Source organism: Macaca mulatta, chromosome 9 (assembly GCF_049350105.2).
Source record: "Macaca mulatta isolate MMU2019108-1 chromosome 9, T2T-MMU8v2.0, whole genome shotgun sequence".
In the NCBI taxonomy this organism is placed as follows: Eukaryota; Metazoa; Chordata; class Mammalia; order Primates; family Cercopithecidae; genus Macaca; species Macaca mulatta.
This window is the reverse complement of record NC_133414.1, coordinates 123,676,361-123,696,267: the sequence shown is the minus strand read 5'-3', so window position 1 is coordinate 123,696,267 and position 19,907 is coordinate 123,676,361. Positions and strand designations below refer to the sequence as shown.

Below are 19,907 nucleotides of genomic sequence, written 5' to 3'. Positions count from 1 at the left end.
CGGCAGTCATCACATTGCATCTCTAGAAGTGATAAATTGGCAGCTACCACCAGGGAGAGGCCATTTCTTGATGGTCCATATCTGTTGCACTAAAGTGTTCACTGAATACAGATGCCAGGGAGAAGCAACTGCCCAGGCCTGTGCACTAAGAGACAAAATGGCAGGGTATGACCTACCAGGACACCCCACCAGAAAAGGGAAGAAACCCTCAGGTGGGGAGGCTTTCTGTTGATCACAGGACCATGTGATCAATAACCAAGGGGAAAGACAAATGATAAAAACATCATGCATACAACTTCCTAAACACACTGCAGGTGCTCACCTCCCAGGGTAAGGAGAGCACTGCACATACGGGCAGCCCACCCTAAGGGAAGAATCATGGGAAAGGAGCCAGCCCCTAAACACCACACTTGACCTTCATTCACATCTCTAGTTGGGACTCTTCCAGACACACTTGCCTTTCTTTCCTGGTCTAAAGTCTTTTTAAATAAACTTCCACTTCTGCTCTGAAACTTGCCTGGGTCTCTTTCTCTGCCTTAAGCCCCTCAGTTGAATTCTTTTTTCTGAGGAGGTAATTGAGGTTGCCACAGATCCATTTGGAATTTGCCACCGGTAACTGGGATACCTGTCACAAACTGAATTGTGACTCCTCTGAATTCATATGTTGAAACCCTAACCTCCAGTATTTCAGAATGTGACTGTATTTGGAGACAATATCTTTAAAAAGAAAATTAAATTAAAATAAGATCATCAGAATGGCCCCTAATCCAAATGACTAGTTTCCTCCTAAGAAGAGGAAATTAGGAACCCAGAATGGTGGCTCATGCCTGTAATCTCTACTACTCAGGAGACTGAGATGGAAGGATTTCTTGAGGCCAGGGGTTCCAAATCAGCCCCATGTAACATAGGAGAGAGAGACTCATTTCTGGGGGGAAAAAAAAGAAGAAAAAGAAAAAATTGGGGTGCAGACACAGGTACAAATGGAAGACCACATGAAGACAAAGGGAGAAGACAGCCATCTACAAGCTAAGGAGAGAGACCTTAAAAGATACCAACCCTGCTGATACCTTAATCTCAGACTTCTAGCCACCAGAATTGAAAGAAAATAAATTTCTGTTGTTTAAACTACCCAGTCTGTGGCACTTTGTTATGGCAACCCCAGCAAATGAATATAGCCCTCAAGGGAGTCATGCAGCAACATTTACTATCTGCAGCTGTTTTCCCCCTGAGCACTTACTAATCTGAGCACATCTAAAATCTGCAAATCCAGGTTTGGCCTTGGCAAAGGGCCACCGCTATGGGAGAGATACACTAGCAGAATTGGATTTTGGCAGTCAAATTGGGCTGAAGTGACAAAATTGAAGATTTGAGGAGCCTCAAACATATAACCAGTATCCTCTTCAATACCTTTGCCAAATTCTGAAGTTATAAACATGCTAAGCCAAAAATCTCCTTAGAGCAAAAAATTCTGCAGTTACTCAGTACTAAAAAAGAAGAAAGTTGGATTCTCAATTAAGTTTCCTGATGGCCACAACCTAACAATAGGAGGAAATTAGATTGAGACTGGTAATTATGAAAAGTGCAGGCCAGGCTTACCCATTAGCCACCCCATCCCAGCCTCCTGACATCCATTTTCCCATCAGAGGAAAGGGCAAATCTACCCTGTGAAAGATAAGATCAGCTGAAACTCTGCAGTGTTTTAAACATATTTAAATAGTAATGATTTACTAGGGATGTAGAAACAGGACCATATGATCAATAACCAAGGAGAAAGACAAATGATAAAAACAGATCCGCAGATGATTCAAAACAGTCAAGTCTTGTTATTTGTGGTAGTTACGCTCTATAAATTGCTAAGAATGCTGAAGTAATGAATAGTGAACTATCGCTACCCAGGGAAATATAGGATGTGGTTCTGAAAACCTCTGGTCACAACAGTTCTATCAGCCAAGATTCTATTGGCATTATATAAGTTTGACAACATCTTGTAAGATGAGCCAGTGTTACCAGCTTTGATGACCTGCTCTTCCACATAATTCTTCCTGTATAATACTACTTAGCAGGTATTTTAAAAATTCTTCCACAGCCTCATGATCTTCAGAGCCTCCTTTGCCTACATTTAATATTTCTCATGTTATATCACCTTTTCAAATGTGTGAGCCACCATCATTAACTGGGAAGTGTGTAACATTTTCCTGACCCAAAGTGATGTAACAGTAAGTTTGACATTCACCATCATGGTAGTGCTGTACATTATGCTTTTGAAAAATCAATCATCATCTTAAGAATTCACAATTTTAGACACTTTATAATCTTTTCCATGGTTTCATTATGCACTATACATGTTACTTTAGCACTTTCCAGAGTGGCCTTACTTATAGACTGGCAAATTTTCTCTTTCTTTTTCTGCATGTATCACATTATTGATTCATTAACATTGGACTCATAATGAAGAGTACTATAGCTCATGCCTGAACAAAGCTTGTCTAGTATACATATTTTCTCTGTACGGTACATCACAGCCATCTTGCACATTAAAACACCAGACGGCACCTTAGCCCTATGCTTGGGAGCCATTTGAAACAACAAAATTGACAAAGCACAAAAACACAAAAATAGACCACAATAAGACAGCTGAAACAATACTGCAGAGTGTCACCTTGTTCAATATCAGCTGGGAACATGTGCATTAAGAAAAAAAAAAATTTTCACCACTCCACACATTTCCATAAATGTGAAAGTGCCGTAGTATTGATTTGGGGGGTTTACAAATAAATTTTAGCAAGTAAGCAGATTCACAAATATGGAACCCACAAATAATAAGGATCTACTGTATTCATGTTAACAAAGACTTCAAAATAACTACAATTCATACGTTTAAAAGTATAAAGAAAAAACAAAAAAAGATTTTCATCAGAGAACTGGAAGCTATAAAAAATGAATCAAATAAACATCAAATTAAAAACATAATGGATAGATTTAACACAATATTGACCATAGAGAAGATGGGATTATTTAACTAAAAGGAAGGAAAAACTGAATATACTGAGAAATGGAGGCAGGTGAACTAATTTAATAAATAATAAGACAGAGCACAGTATACATGTGAAGGACACCAATATCAAATTGCTAAAAACGAAAGACAGAGAAGCCCTTAAAAGTAGAAAGAGCTAAAAATGCATATTACCTCCAAAGGAGTATTAATAAAGTTGAAAGCTGACTGTATAACAGAAAGCATAAATGAGATTATCTTTTTTTTTTTTTCTTTAAGACAGAATCTGGCTCTGTTGCCCAGGCTGGAGTGCAGTGGCGTGATCTTCGCTCACTGTAAGCTCCACCTCCCAGGTTCATGCCATTCTCTCGCCTCAGCCTCCCGAGTAGGTGGGACTACAGGCACCCACCATCACGCCCAGCTAATTTGGTTTTTTGTATTTTTAGTAGAGACAGGGTTTCACTGTGTTAGCCAGGATGGTCTCGATCTCCTGACCTCGTGATCTGCCTGCCTCAGCCTCCCAAAGTGCTGGGATTATAGGTGTGAGCCATGGCATCCAGCTGAGATGATCTTTTAAGTTCTGAACTGAAGAAAATAATTACTCTGATTTCTCCTGCCGTTGATTAAGTGTTGCTGTTTATGAGCACTGTATAAATGGAATTGTACTCTTTTGTGTCTGGCTCCCTTTGTTGAATATTATGTTTTTGACATCCATCTATGTTATTGCATGTAACAGTAGTTCACTTATTCTCATCATATAGAGCAAAGATCCATGTAACAAAGGACCACAAATAATTTAGCTACTTTACCATTTATGCACTGTTTGGTTATTTCTAGTTTACAGCAAATATAAAAAATACTGCTATAAACATACTTAAGCATGTCTTTTGGTATCACATTTCTGTTGGTTGTAGTCTAGCAGTGGAATTGCTAGATCATGAACAATGCAAGTGCTATAGACTACATTGAGTCCCCTCCCTGCAAATTCATGTGTTGAAGTCACAAACTCCCATGTGTCTCTACAGGACATAGGGCTTTTATGGAGATTAAGGTTAAATGAGGTCATAAGAGGGAAGCCTTCCAATAGAACTGGTGCCCTTATAAGATGAGGCAAAGACACTGGATCTCTCTCTTTCTCTGTCTGCCCTTTGAGGACGCAGCAAGAAGGCAGCTGTGCACAAGCCAAGAAGAGAGCCCTCACCAGAGCATGAACATTCTAGCACCTAATCTCAGACTTCTAACCTCCAGAGCAGCGAGAAGGTATATTTCTGTTGTTGAAGCCACCCATTCTGTGGTATCTTACTATGGTCGCTAATAAGAGTTGACTAATACAGTCTATTTTAAGTGATAGTATATATTATTAAACAAGTTTCTGAAATGTTTCAAACCAGCAGTTTACCATGGTTTCAGCTAATCCATATCCTTTACAAGAGTTAGCATTATCTATATTTTTCACTGTATCAGTCTTGTTGTTCTGTTGTGGTATTTCATCATGACTTTAATTCTCCTGATTAATAATGATATTATAATCATTATTTTGCAAAGTGCCTTTTCATGTCTTTTTTTTTCCATATTGATTTACATCAGCTCTTTACTTCTTAACAAATGTCTTCTACTCTCTTTATTGTATTTTTCTTTCTTAATCATGAAAATAAGTTCTTTATTGCAATGTAGTTCAATGTATCAATCTTTACTCTTAGTACCTTTTGTGTTCTGCTTGAGAAATCTTTGCCTACCCACAAGATCTTGAAGATCTTATCTTACAGAAGCACTTTTTAAAATATTTAACATTTATATCTACAACCCATTTGGAAATAATTTTTACATTTGGTATGAAGTAAGGCTTAAGATTAATTTTTTTCCATGTGCATATTTAGCCCAGCACTGTTAGTTGGAATGTACACTTACTACTGTTTCTTCCATAATAAATTAACCATACAGATATGATTCTGCTTTCTCAATTTTCTATTCTATTGCAACTAGATGGCTTTGTTTCCATATGCCAATAACATACTGTCTAAATTACTGTAGCCTAATGTCTTGATATCTTATGGTGTAAATTCTCCATAATTTTTGTTCTTTTTCAAGATCACCTCAGATATTTTTAGACTTTTTGTATTTCTATACAAATTTTAGAATTACTTTGTCAATATCCACAAAAAACAAAAATTTTCCAAAATTCTAATTTGGATTGCATTTAATATATCTAGTAATGGTTGACAATCAACATTTTTACATTATTGAATCTTTCACATATGAACATATACCATTTATTTATGTATTCTTTAATTTCTCTTAAGAAAGTTCTATTCCTAAATATTTGATTCTTTTAATAGTACTGTTATTTTAAATCTTATTTTAAAATAAGATTTATTTTAAAATCTTTGATTTATTAGTATGTAAAAATACTGATTTTTTTAAAATGTTAACCTCATACCTTCCTACTTAATTTGCCAAACTTATTTTAGTGTAAATTACTTTGGATTTTCTAACTGATCTTCAGTACAATGTTGGACATAAGAGAGTTAACAATAAACATATTTGTCTCATTTCTGATCATAGAGGCAAAATTTTGATATTTTATCATTAAGTACTATGCTCATTATAGGGTTTTTATAAATAGTGTAATCAGATATGGGATGGCCTTTACATTCTTGACTTGCTAAGAATTTTTATTATAAATGGGGATTGATTATAAATGTCTTTGTTAAGATTATATTATTTTTCTTCCCTATTCTATTAATGTGGTAAATAACATTGATTGGTTATTAAACAAACTTCACAAATTCTCTTTGCAAACCTTATTCCTAAAATAAAACCAGTCACCTATCTACCTACCCCACTCCCCCACACACACATATACATCACTAGAGTTATTTACTAATTTTTAGTTTAGACTTTTCGTTTATGCTCCTGAGATTTTCCTATAACTTTCTTTTCTGGTACTGTATGTGTTAGGTTTTGGTATTAAGTTTATGCTGTCTTCATAAAACAAATTTGGAAATGTTTCCCCTTCTTTATAACTTTCTGCAAGCATTTGCATAAAGTTATTATTTATTCCTTCAAGATTTAAAAGAACTTACTGGAGAAGATGATACCTGGGCCTAGGTATTTCTTTGTGAAATTGCACATTCAATTCCTTTAAATGATATAAGACCATTCCGATTCTCTATTTCTTAGTACCAGGTTTTTAAAAATGTGCTCTTAAGAAATTTGTCCCCTATACCTACATTTCCAAATTTTCAGGAATATAATTCTTCAGTATATTCTCTTATCTTTCCAAGTCTCTGTATGATCTATAGCAATCTCACTTTTTGTTTCTGCTATTGATTTTTTTTTTTTAATTTCTCCTCTTTTCTTCTTGCCTAGACTTGCTAGAGATTTAAGAACGTTATTCACCTTTTCAAACATTCAACTTTTGGCTCTTTGAATCTTTTGTGTTTATATTTTCTGTTTCATTGATTTTGTTATTATTTTTTTCCTTCAGTTTTGTTTGGGATCTATTGGCTATAATTTCTGAGAGTGATACTGAGATTTTTCAGCCTTCCATTTTTTATTAATATATGCATTTAGACCTAAACATTTCCCCTTAACCACAGTTTTATTAGCATCCTCCAAAATTTTATGTCATATTTTCATTTTCATTTAGTTTGAAATATTTTATAATATTACTTGTGATTCTACCTTCAATCCCTGGATTGTTTCAAACTATATTGCTTAATTTCCAAGTAATTGGGGATGTTTTAGCATTCTTTTGTTATTGATATCCGGCTTGATTCCAGCACAGCCTGAATGAAATTGTTCATTTAAAATATATTGAGCACCTTTTCGTGGCACTTCAGAGGTGATCAGCTGCTTCAAGATGAAGCTGAATATGTTCTTCCCAGCCACTGGCTGCCAGAAACTCATTGAAGTTGATGTTGAATGCAGATTTCATACTTTTTATGAGAAGTGTGTGGTGAACAGAAGTTGCCGCTAACACTCTTGGTGAAGAATAGGATGGTTATGTGGTCTGAGTCAGTGGTGGGAATGACAAACAAGGTTTCCCCATGAAGTAGTGTGTCTTGACCCATGGCTGTGTCTGCCTGCTACTGAGAAAGGGGCATTCCTGTTATAGACCAAGGTGAACCGGATAAAAAAAGCACAAATCTGTTCGAGGTTGCGTTGTGGATGTCAATCTGAATGTTCTCAACTTCGTTATTGTAAAATTAAAAAAGGAGAGAATAATGTTCCTGCACTGAGTGATATTATGGTGCCTCATTGCCTGGGGCCCAAAGGAGCTAGCAGAATCCACAATCTTTTTAATCTGCCTAAACAAGATGACATCCTCCAATATGTTGTAAGAAACCCCTTAGACAAATAAGGTAAGAAACCGAGGACCAAAGCACCCAAGATTCAGCATCTTGTTACTCCATATGTCCTGCAACACAAACACCAGTGTATTGCTCTGAAGAAAAAAAGTACTAAGAAAAATAAAAAAGAGGCTGCAAAATAGGCTAAACTTTTGGCCAAGACAATGAAGGAAGCCAAAGAAAAATGCCAGGAACAGATTGCCAAGGGATGCAGACTGTCCTCTCTGCAAGCTTCTACCCTAAGTCTGAGTCCAGTCAAAAATAAGAGTATCTGAGTAATTAGAGGAGATTAGACTCTCAAAAAATATCTATATTGATATTTATGTTTCTGCTTGTAATCGATTTTGTTCTAATGCACTTAATAGAATGTGTATTCTGCCACTGTTGGGCACTATGTTGTACATATGTCCATTAGATCAGGTTTTCTTGAATTGTGTTTTTACTGATTTTCTATGTCCTCACTGAGCATTTTGCTTTGCTTGTTCTATCAGTTACCAAGGTATGTTAATGTGTCTTACTGTGATTGAACATTTGTCTATTCCTTCTCTTAGTTTTTTACTTGTAAATTGCTTATCAATTAATTTTTGTTCTATTTTAAAATTTACTTTTTAGGTTTGCAGAAAATTGACAGGTAGTACAGAATTCCCATATAAGCCCTCCCTGTCACACACATACAAAGTTTCCTCTGTTTTTAATATCTTGCTTTAGTATAATACATTTGTTACAGTTAATGAAACAATATCAATTTGTTATTATTAACTAAAGTTGAAAGTTTATATTAAGATGCACTCTTTGTGTCATATAGTTCTCTATGTTCCCCTAAATGCACGATGTCATGAATACACCATTATTACACAATAATACCATAAAAATTCCCTACGCTCCATCTATCCTTCCCTCTCGTCCTTCTAAACCCTGGCAGTCGCTGATTGTTTAACTGTCTCTATACTTTTGCTTTTTCCAGAATGTCATACAGTTAGAATCATATAGTGTGTATTCCTTTCAAATGGGCTTCATTTGCCTAGAAATATGCATTTAAGGTTCTTCCACTTATTTTTTGTGACTTAATAGCTCATTTCTTTTTACTACCAAATAATATAATATTGTATGGATGAACCACATGTTGTTGATCTATTTACCTACTAAAGGACATCTTGCTTGCTTCCAGTTTTGGGCCATTATAAATAAAGCTACTATTCACATTCAGGTTTTTGCGTAGACATAATTTTCAACTCTTTTGGGTAAATACCCAGTAGCACAATTATTGCATTATATAGTAAGACTATATTTCATTTTTTAAGGAAATGGCAAACTATCTTCCAAAATCATTGTATCATTTTTGAATACGAGCAATGAATGAGAATTCCTGTTTGCTCCACATCCTCACTGGCATTATTTGGTGTTATCAGCCAATCATTGATCCTCTTGGCAGGTGGTTAGAACAGGGCCATAATGCCTTAAACCAATTAGGGGACTCACTTCTTTGAGGCTTATTCTCAGACTTTGTGAGGTTTGGTCGACCTCTGATCCAACCCCATTCCATAATGTAGCCCTTGAAGGATTCAACCTGAAAATCTTGTGTGTTTTCCAAGATGCTTCATTCTTAGAGTCTCAGACTTCAATGTTTTCGCTCCCCTGTAGTGTTAGACTGATGAAAGTGCCGCATAGCTTTTTAGTCACACTGTGCTCCTTCCTGAAACTTATCACATTCTCTCTTGCTCTCACATTCTCTACCTCTTGTTCTATAACTCCAGTTTAAGAAAAGGCAAATGCCTTAAGGGAATAACTGTCACAGGCTCACTGTCCTGCATATCCCTTATCTCTGTAATCCTGGCCCCTCAGTTCTGGTAACCTCAGAATCTCTCCAGTGCTTTTAGATAGACTACATTTAAAATGTCTATTCAGCAAAGCAGTTGTTTAGAATACATAATTAATTAAAAGAATGTGTAATTCTTTCCTGATGTCTGTATTGTCTGGCAAGAATACAATCTCCCTGAGGGCCAGGACAAACTTATCTTTAGCCCTACCATCATCTGAGACATTAGCTCAGTGCTTGGCTCCATAAATTTTGACTGTCTTTTGGAAAGAGCAAATAAAGAAAAGAAGAGAAGAGGCAACTTTAAAAGAAATTTCCTCTTACAGAATCAGTAACATAAAAACAAAGATTCTTATCAAAGATTCTTGAAGCTGAATGTGCTTCAGTTGTGTGAGCCAGACTGCCCTGCAGTGGGAGTAAACATTTCTGAAACTTAACAGTTAGTTCATTTTCCATTCTCCATCTTCCATACTCCTCTGTCCCAGTGGAAATGGAAATGGAGGCCTCATATTAAAGGCCCCTGGTTTCACTAGGTTCCATGTGGTATTGAGTGAATTGTTAAAAGAAAAATTTAAAGAGAAATCAGGGTAGTGGTTTATGTGAAACAACAGTAATATTTGAATTAAAGCCATAAATCAAGTATGCAAATAAGCCTGTGCTCAGGGCACAAATGCAATCAAATGGCCTGCAGAAGGAAACTTAATAAGCCCTGCCTCTCCTTCTATTACCTTGCCGTAAGTTTCCTGAGATTTGGGTCTTGTGGGGACACTGAGAGAGGGTAGCTCCAGGCATTCCAGTAGCTCTCACAGAAGCTGTACTGGGACCTGGCAGCATTCTAACACCTCAGAAAGGGTTGAACAGTTTGCATCTGTGTCTCTGTCAAAAGGCATTAAATATGCATCTGATCAAGATAGTAGTCAGGGTTATGAAGTGCCTGTGGGGGAAATTTGCTTGAAATTATAAGTATATGTACATGCTTGCTTTCTGAAATGGCTTTAGGGCTGAAATTCTCACAAAAGAATTGGTTAAAAAACAGGAGATGGTTCAAAAAACAATCACTGTTAACAGTTTGGGTGGAAAGTAAGGAGGGCAGCAAGACCAAAATTCAGGGTTTCTTACTAAAGATGGGGCCCAGCCCTGCCCGTGGAATTTTTACCAGTTGTTGGTGGCCATAAAATCATGGCAGTCAAGTAATCATTATGTCTTGGTTTGCTCAGGATAGTCCCGTTTTATTCCTACTGCTCCAGTATTATGTTATCAGCACCTCTTTTTGTTCTTAAGAGTGTCCTGGTTAGGAAGATAAATTTTAGGACCCCCCTACAAAGTAAGGATCTCCAAAATTATTCACTTTTCAAATAAGTCAGAAACTCAGACTGTTATCTCACAGTCCAGTAGGCCTCACAACTCATAGCCTAGATCTACATCCATTAATGAGATTAGTAAGTTTCCTCTCTCTGGAACTCTTCAAGTAAAGACTAGAAAAGGAGATGATGTCAAGGAAATTTGGACACAAAGCAAGGGCCTATGTCAATGGTTTTGTAAGATTCCTTCTTACAGCAAGTCTGAGAGGTTCAGCAAATCTGAGAAAAAAACTCATAGGGGAAATAGTTTCTCAAGTTTGTACAAGAAGATGGTAGATGATGAAGAGGCGGAGCCCAAGTTTTCTCACTTTCTTTACTAGAGACTGATTATGATTAGGAGAAAATAAGCCAGACAGGGAAAAATTTAGAGTGGTTCTAGGTACTGCATGTCTAACTAACTCAACTGAAACCTGTATACCCACACTCCAGTTTGAACTCCTTAAGGGCAGTAGAGTTTTTGTTAGATGCAAGAATTCAGGTGGTAAGAAGGCAGGGAAAGTTGGGGGGATAGAAGTCTCCATCAATCATGCCCCCTGCAAGGACACCAATTTAACAACGTATCTACACAGAACAACACCATCATAAGAACCAGAAATCAGGCAGGTCCTCATAGTATCTGGTTTTAACATTGTGTCACTGAAAAGACACTGAAGACATAGAAAACAACAGTCTTGAATTGCTGATGCCACCCCTCCCCAACCTCTGGTCGCAGCAATGTGGTGTAGAGTGTCCCTGGGCGCTGGAGGAGGGTGAACACAGCAATTGTAAAGCAATAAGCTCAGCACTGTCCTGCTACAGCAGAAAGAAACACCAGACCAAACACAGTTGATGTCAGCCCATAGCAGGAGCATTTAAACCAGCCCTACCCAGAGCGTAATCACCAATCGCAGTGGTCAGAATTTGACTTCCCACAAACCTTACCACTGAGGGACAAAGTACTCTGTGTCTCTAAATAGAGACAAAGTACTCTGTGTCTCTAAAAACTTGAAAGGCAGTCTAGGCCATAAGGACTACAATTATTAGGTGAGTTCTAGTGCTCAACTAGGCCCAGAGACGATCTGGGTGGTGGAGCATACACATACTGAGATATCAGCTGGGGCAGCCAAAGGAGTGTTGGCAACATACCTCCCCTACCCCCAGACTGCACAGCTCATGACTCCAAAAGAAACCACTTCCTTTTGCTTGAGGAGAGGAAAAGGAAGGCGGTGGAGGACTTTGTCTTGCATCTTGCCGTAGCAGGATATGGCACTGGTCAGAGTTGTGAGGACCCATTCAAGGCCCTAGCTCCTGGACAACATCTCTAAACATACCCTGGGCCAAAAGGGAATCCACTGCCTTGAGGAAAGGACCCAGTCCTGGCAGTATTCATCACCTGCTAACTGAAGAGCCCTTGGGCCCTGAATAAGCAGCAGCGATACCCAGGTACTGTGTCAAAGGCCTTGAGTGAGCCTCTGAGACTTGCTAGCTACAGGTGAGACTCAGCACATTCCCAGCTGTAGTGGCTATGGGACAAAACTCCTTCTGCTTGAGAAATGCAGAGGAGAAAGTAAAGGGGACTTTGTCTTGAGCCTTAGGTACCAGCACAGCCACAGGAGTTAAAGCATCAAGTGGGGTCATGGGGTCCCTAATTCCAAGACTTGATTCTTGAACAGCATTTCTGGACCTGCCCTGGACTAGAGGTGATCCCACTGCTCTGAAGGGTGAGTCTCAGGCCATACAACATTCACCACAAGCTGACTTTAGAGCCCTTAGGCCTTAAGGGAACATCAGCAATAGTCTGGCAGTACTCCTTGTGGCCTGGGGTCATGGTGGCTGTCGGTTGAGGTTCTTCTGGCTTTAGAAAGGGAAGGGAAGAGTAGGAAGGACTACATATTGTGGTTTGAGTGCCAGCTCAGCTGCAGTACAATAGAACACCAGGTGGACTTCTAAGATTTTTGACTCCTAGATGGCATCCCTGGACCCATATGGGGCCTGGGGGACCTTGCCACCCTGGAGGGAAGGACCTACACCCAGCTGACTTTGCCACCAGCTGATTGTAGAGCCCCAGGGCCTTGAGCAAACATAGGCAGTAGTCAGGAAGTGGTTACAGTAAGCATTAGCCGAGACTCACTGCTGTGCTGGCTTCAGGTCTGATCCAATGTAGGGGTGCTTGTGTCACTTAACCTCCAGCTTTAGGTGGCTCAGAACATAGGGAAAGAGAGAGACTCTGTTTGTTTGGGAGAAAGTAAAGGAAGAAAATAAGAGTCTCTGCCTGGTAATCAAGAGAATTATCTTGGGTCTTGTCCAAGATTATCAGTGTGGTACCACTAATGAGTCTGCAAGAAACATGTTACTGGCCTTGGGGTGCCCCCTAAAGCACATACATCTTAGATCACAACACCCAAGTCCTTTTAAATATCTAAAATGTGTTGCTCAAGAAGGATGGGTAAAAATAAGCCCAGACACTGAAGACTGCAATAAATACCCAGCTCTTCAATGCCCAGAAACTGAAGAACATTTGCCAGCATCAATATCATCCAGGAAAACATTACCTCACCAAATGAACTAAGTAGATCACAAGGGACCAATCTTGGAGAAACAAAGATATGAGACCTTTTAGATATAGAATTCAAAATAGCTGTTTTGAGAAGACTCAAAGAAAATCAAGATAACACAGATAAAAAATTCAGAATTCTATCAAATAAATTTAACAAAGGGATTGAAATTATTAACAAGAATCAAGCAGAAATTCTGGAGCTGAAAAATACATTTGGCACACTGAAAAATATGTCAGAGTCCTTTAACAGCAGAATTGATCAAGCAGAAGATGTAATTATGAGCTTGAAGACAGGCTATTTGAAAATACACAGAGGAGACAAAAGAAAAAAATAATAAAAAACAATGAAGTATGCCTACAGGATCTGGAAAATAGCCTCAAAGGCCAAATCTAAGAGTTATTGGCCTTAAAGTTATTGAAAGTTTATTCAAAGGGTTAATAACGGAGAACTTCCCAAATCTGTAGAAAGATATCAATATCCAAGTACAAGAAGGTTATAGAACACCAAGCAAAGTTAGCCCAAAGAAGACTATTTTAAGGCATTTAATAATAAAACTCCCAAAGGTCAAGGGTAAAGAACTGATCCTAAAAGTATCAAGAGGAAAGAAAAACAAATAACATGCACTGGAGCTTTGATACATCTGGAAACAGACTTTCAGTGGAAACCTTACAAGCCAGGAGAGAGTGTAATGACATATTTAAAGTGCTAAAGGAAAAAAAAACTTTATAATAGTATATCTAGTTAAAATATCCTTCGAACATGAAGGAGAAATAAAGACTTTCCCAAACAAAGGCTGAGGGATTTCATCAACACCAACCTGTCCTACAAGAAATGCTAAAGAGAGTATTTCAATCAGAAAGAAAAGGACATTAATGAGCAATAAGTACTCACCAGAAGGAACAAAACTCACTGGTAATAGTAAGTACACAGAAAAACACAGTATTATAACACTTTAACTGTGGTGTGTAAAGTACTCTTAACCCAAGTAAAAAGACTAAACAATGAACCAATCAAAAATAACTTTGCAAGACATAGCCAGTACAATAAGATATAAATAGAAACAACAAAAAGTTTAAAAGTTGGGGGATAAAGTTAGGGCATGGAATTTTTTATTCATTTCAATGTTTATACAAAGTGTTACATTATTGTCAGGTTAAAATCATGGGTTATAAGATAGTATTTGCAAGTCCATGGTAAACTCAAACAAAAACATACAATGAATATACAAAATTAAAAAGCAAGAAGCTAAATCATATCAGAGAACATCACCTTCACTAAAGGAAGGCAGGAAGGAAAGAAAGAAGAAAGAGGAGACCACAAAACAAAAAACAACCATAAAACAAATAACCAAATAGTAGGAGTAAGCCCTTCCTTATCAATAATAACAATAAATGTAACTGGACTAATCTCTCCAATCAAAACACACAGAGTGGCTGAATGGATGAAAAAATAAGACCCATTAATCTTTTGCCTACAATAAACAAATTTTACCCTAAAGTCACACATAGACTAAAGATAAAGGAACAGAAAAAATATTCCATGCCAATGGAAACCAAAAAATAGCAGGAGTCACTATAACAATATTAAACAAATAGATTTCAAAACAAAAACTGTAACAAGAGACAAAGAAGGTCACTATATAATGATAAAGGGGTCAATGTGGCAAGAAGATATAATTTTAAATATCTATGCACCCAAAACTGGAGCATCTAGATATATAAAGCAAATATTATTGGAGCTAAAGAGAGAGATAGGCCCCAATACAATAATAGCTGGAGACTTCAACACCCTTCTTTCAGCATTGGACAGATTTCCCAGAAAGAAAATCAGCAAAGAAACAACAGACTTAATCTGCACTATAAACCAAATGAATCTAATAGCTATTTACAGAACATTTCATCTGATGACTGCAGAATACACATTCTTCTCCTCAGGACATGGCTCTTTCTCAAGAACAGACATATGTAAGATCACAAGGCAAGTCTTAAAACATTCAAAATCATGCAAATAATATCAAGCATCTTCTCTGACCACAATGGAATAAAACTAGAAATTAATAATAAGAGGAGTTTTTGAAACTATACAAAGACATGAAAATTAAATAATATGCTCTTGGATGACCAGTGGGTTAATGAAGGAGTTAAGAAGGAAATTGAAAACTTTCTTTAAATGATAATGAAAACACAACATACCAAAACCTTTGGGATACAGCAAAAGCAATACTAAGAGGGAAATTTATAACTATAAGTACCTACCTCAAAGAAGAGGAAAAAATTCAGGTAAATAACCTAATGACTTTAGGTTATCATAACCAAGTGGGATTTTTCCTTGGGATGCAAGGATGGTTCAACATACACAAATCAATCAATATGATACATCCTATCAACAGAATGAAGGATAAAAACCATATGATCATTTCCATTGATGCTAAAAAAGCATTTGATAAATTTCAACATTTCTTTATGACAAAAACCCTAAAAAACCTGGGAATAGACGGAATATACCACAACATAATAAAAGCCATATATGACAGACCCACAGCTAGTGTCATACTGAATGGGAAAAAACCGAAAGTCTTCCCTCTAAGATCTGGAACATGACAACACTGCCCATTGTCACCACTGTTATTTAACATAGTACTGGAAGCCCTAGCCATTGCAATCAGACAAGAGAAAGATACCAAAGGCATCCAAATGGGAAAATAAGTCAAATTATTTTTTTATAGATGATATGATCTTATATTTAGAAAATCTAAAGACTACACAGGAAAACGATTAGAACTGCTAAACAAACTTAGTAAAGTTGCAACATACAAAAATCAGTAGCATTTCTATCTGTGAGTGAGAACTCACTCACTCTCATGAGAACAGCATGGGGGAAACCACTTCCATGATCCAATCACCTCGCACAAGATCCCTTCCTTAACACATGGGGATTAAAATTTGCCCTACGATTCAAGATGAGATTTAGGTGGGGACACAGCCAAACCATATTATTCTGCCCCTGGTCCCTCTCAAATCTCATGTCCTTCTCACATTTCAAAATGCAATTATGTCTTCTCAACAGTACCCCAAAATCTTAACTCATTCCAGCATTAACACAAAAGTCTAAATCCAAAGTCTCGTCTGAGACAAGGCAAGTGCCTTCCCCCTTAAAATATCAAAAGCAAGTTAGTTACTTCCAAGATACAATGGGGGTACAGGCATTGGGTAAATGTTCCTATTCAAAATGGGAGAAATTGGCAAAAACAAAGAGGCCACAGGCCCCATGCAAGTCCAAAACCTGGTAGGGCAGTCATTAAATCTTAAAGCTTTGAAATGGTCTCCTTTGACTTCACATCTTACATCCAGGGAATGCTGATAGAAGAGGATACTCCCAAGGCTTTGGGCAGCTCTGCCCCTATGGCTCTGCAGGGTATAGCCCCCGTGGCTGCTTTCACAGGCTAGTGTTGAGTGCCTGTGGCTTTTCTGGGTGCAAGCTGTCAGTGGATCTACCATTCTGGGGTCTGAAGGATGTTGGCCCTCTTCTCAAAGCTCCACTAGGCAGTGCCCCAGTGGGGACTCCATATGGGGGCTCCAACCCCACATTTCCCTCCATACTGTTTTAGTAGAGGTTCTGTATGAGGGCTCCACCCCTGCAGCAGACTTCTGCCTAAACATCCAGGCATTTCCACACATCTTCTGAAATCTAGGCAGAGGTTCCCAAAGGTCAGCTCTTGTCTTCTGCGTATCCACAGGCCCAACACCACATGGAAGCCACCAAGGCTTGGGGCTTACATCCTCTGAAGCTACAGCCTGAGCTTTACCATGACCCCTTTTTGCCCTGACTAGAGCTGGAGCAGCTGGGACAGAGGACACCAAGTTCCAAGGCTACGCAGAGGAGAAGGGCCCTGGGCCTGGTCCACTTTTTCCTCCTCAACCTCTGGGCCTGTGATGGGAGGGGCTACCTTGAAGATCTCTGACATACCCTGGAGACATTTTCTCCATTGTCTTGGCAATTAACATTCAGTTCCTCATTACTTATGTGAATTTCTGCAGCTAGCTTGAATTTCTCCCCAGATAATGGGTTTTTCTTTTCTACCGCATATACAGGCTGCAATTTTCCCAGAATTTTATGCTCTGCTTCCCCTTTAAACGTAAGTTCCGATTTCAAATGTCTCTTTGTAAGTGCATATAACTGTATGCTTTCAGGAAAAACCAGGTCACGTCTTGAATGCTTTGTTCCTTAGAAATTTCTTCTGCCAGAAACCCTAAATCATCTATCTCAAATTTAAAGTTCCACAGATCTTTAGAGCAGAGGCAAAGTGCCGTCAGTCTCTTTGCTAAAGCAGAGCAAGAGTGACCTTTGCTCCAGTTCCCAATAAGTTTTTCATCTCCACATGAGACCACCTCAGCCTGGATTTCATTGTCTGTAGTATCACTGTGAGCATTTTGATCAAAACTATTCAAAAAGTCTCTAGGAAGTTCCAAAGCCTCCTACATCTTCCTGTCTTCTTCTGAGCCCTCCAAACTGTTCCAAACTCTGGCCCTTACCCAGTTCCAAAGTTGCTTCCACATTTTCAAGTATCTTTATAGCAGTGCCCCACTGCTGGTGCCAATTTCCTGTATTAGTCCATTTTCACACTGCTATAATGACACTATCTGAGACAAGGTTATTCATAAACAAAAGAGGTTTAATGGACTCACAGATCCACATGACTTAGGAGGCCTCAGGAAACTTACAATCATAGCAGAAGGTAAAGGGGAAGCAAGCACATTTTACATGGCAGCAGGAGAGAGAGAGGGGGGAGGAGGATGGGCCAGACACTTATTAAACAACCAGATCTCATGAGAATTCACTCACTGTCATGAAAACACCTTGGGGAAAACCACCACCATGATCCAGTCACCTCCCAACAGGTCCCCTCCTTGACACATGGAGATTACAGTTTGGCTTACAATTTGAGATGAAATTTGGGTGGGGACACAGGTAAATCATATCACTAAGTAAAATAAGCCAGGTACAGAAAGACAAATATCACATGTTCTCACTTAATTGTGGAATCTAAAAATCAAAGCAATTGAACTCATGGGCATAGAGAGTAGAAAGATTGTAACAGAGGCTGGGAAGTGTAGTGGGGGTTTGCAAGGAAGATGGGGATGGTTAATGGGTAGAAAAAATAGAAAGAATGAATAAGACCCACTATTTGATAGCACAACAGGGTGACTATAGTCAATAATAACTTGATTGTCCATTTTAAAATAACTTAAAGAGTATAATTGAATTGTTTGTAACTCTAAGGATCAATGCTTGCGGGGGATGGATACCCCATTCTTCATGATAGGCTCATTTCACATTGCATGCCTGTATCAAAACATCTCATGTACCCCAAAAGTATATACACCTACAATGCACCCACAAAAATTAAAAATTTTGGAAAAAGTAATTAAAAAAGAATTTTGGTGTATATCTGCACCTAGGGTTTTGTATCAGACACAATAGGGTAGGTTTTGATGTAGTAGTAAACAAAATTTCAGTGGCTTAAAACAACATAGTTTTGCCAGGAGCAGTGGCTCATGCCTGTAATCCCAGCACTTTGGGAAGTCAGGAGTTCAAGACCAGCCTGGCCAACATAGTGAAATCCTGTCTCTACTAAAAATGTAAAAACTAGCCGGGCGTGGTGGCAGACACCTGTAATCCCAGCTACTCGGGAGGTTGAGGCAGGAAAATTGCTTAAACCCAGGAGGAGGAGGTTGCAGTGAGCCAAAATCATACCATTGCACTCCAGCCTGGGTGACAAGAGTGAAACTCCATCTCAAAAAACAAAACAAACAAACAAACATAGTTTTGCTTTCTTCTCAGCTACACTTTCCATCATGTATTAACTGGGAGCTCTCATCCATGTCAGACTTGCTCAGGAACGCCATATTTCCTTGATTATTGAATCAGTACAAAGAGAAAAGCGTGAATCACCCACTAGCTCTGAAAGTTTCTGCTGGCTATGACACATGTTATTTTGACTCACATTTCATTGCCCACAGAAAATCACATGGGCAATATGCCTAATTTGTTATGGGAAGGGAAGTCATACCATTATCATGGAAGGCAGAAGAAGAGGAAATATTTAGAAAATAGCACCAACCACTATTTAATGGGAAAAAAATAGAGAAATGGCATGTCAAAGTGCCTGGTATACAACAGGAGAGAAACACATGCCAGCTCCCTGCTGAGAGATGCCCTGATTCTTTGGAGCCTTTCTCTTCCAGCTCCCCTGTTCTTCCTTTCAGATGAGACTCCAGCACCAAGGATTGCTTAGTCTGTAGACTCAGAAAGGGTAGAGTCCGATACTCCTCAAACAGGCAAAGAGTTAATACCTGAATCATAGACAAGGACTTGTTGTATTCTGGCCTCAGCATTTTAAAACAGAAGCAGCAGCAGCAGCTAAACATCCAGCATTTATATAGCACAAGCGGTGTGCCAAGCACTTGCTGAGTTTCACTATTCTAAGAGTCTTGCCATGTATTTAATTCTGACAACAATTAGATAGTTACTATTAGTACACTCTCTTTACAGATGAGAAAATGGAGGCAAAAATGGTAAAGTAACTTTTCCCAGGTCAATCCTTAGTAATTATCAGAGCTGGGATTCAAACCCATGCAGTTTGCTCCAGCATCGAAGTTCCATTACTTCTACGCTAGACAAACTGGGGAATAAAGACATGCCCATCTTATCCAATAGCATATGATGGCATAGTACACACTACAATATGGTTTCTCAGGAAATGGACCCCCTGGGGTCTTATGAAATAATTTTCTTCACACCCAAAGAACATTAAATAGCATCGCCTCATATGATGGCAAATGCATTTTC

The 19,907-nt window shown here is 38.4% G+C and overlaps 1 long non-coding RNA gene and 1 pseudogene across 1 annotated transcript in view; one reads left to right on the top strand and one right to left on the bottom strand.

Moving 5' to 3' along the window:
* The window catches only part of LOC107000273 (uncharacterized), a 70,636-nt gene that overhangs the window by 43,163 nt on the left and 7,566 nt on the right, over window positions 1-19,907 (bottom strand). The gene's annotated exons all lie outside the window — the stretch shown is intronic.
* LOC100423466 (small ribosomal subunit protein eS6 pseudogene) lies at window positions 6,843-7,609 on the top strand (annotated as a pseudogene).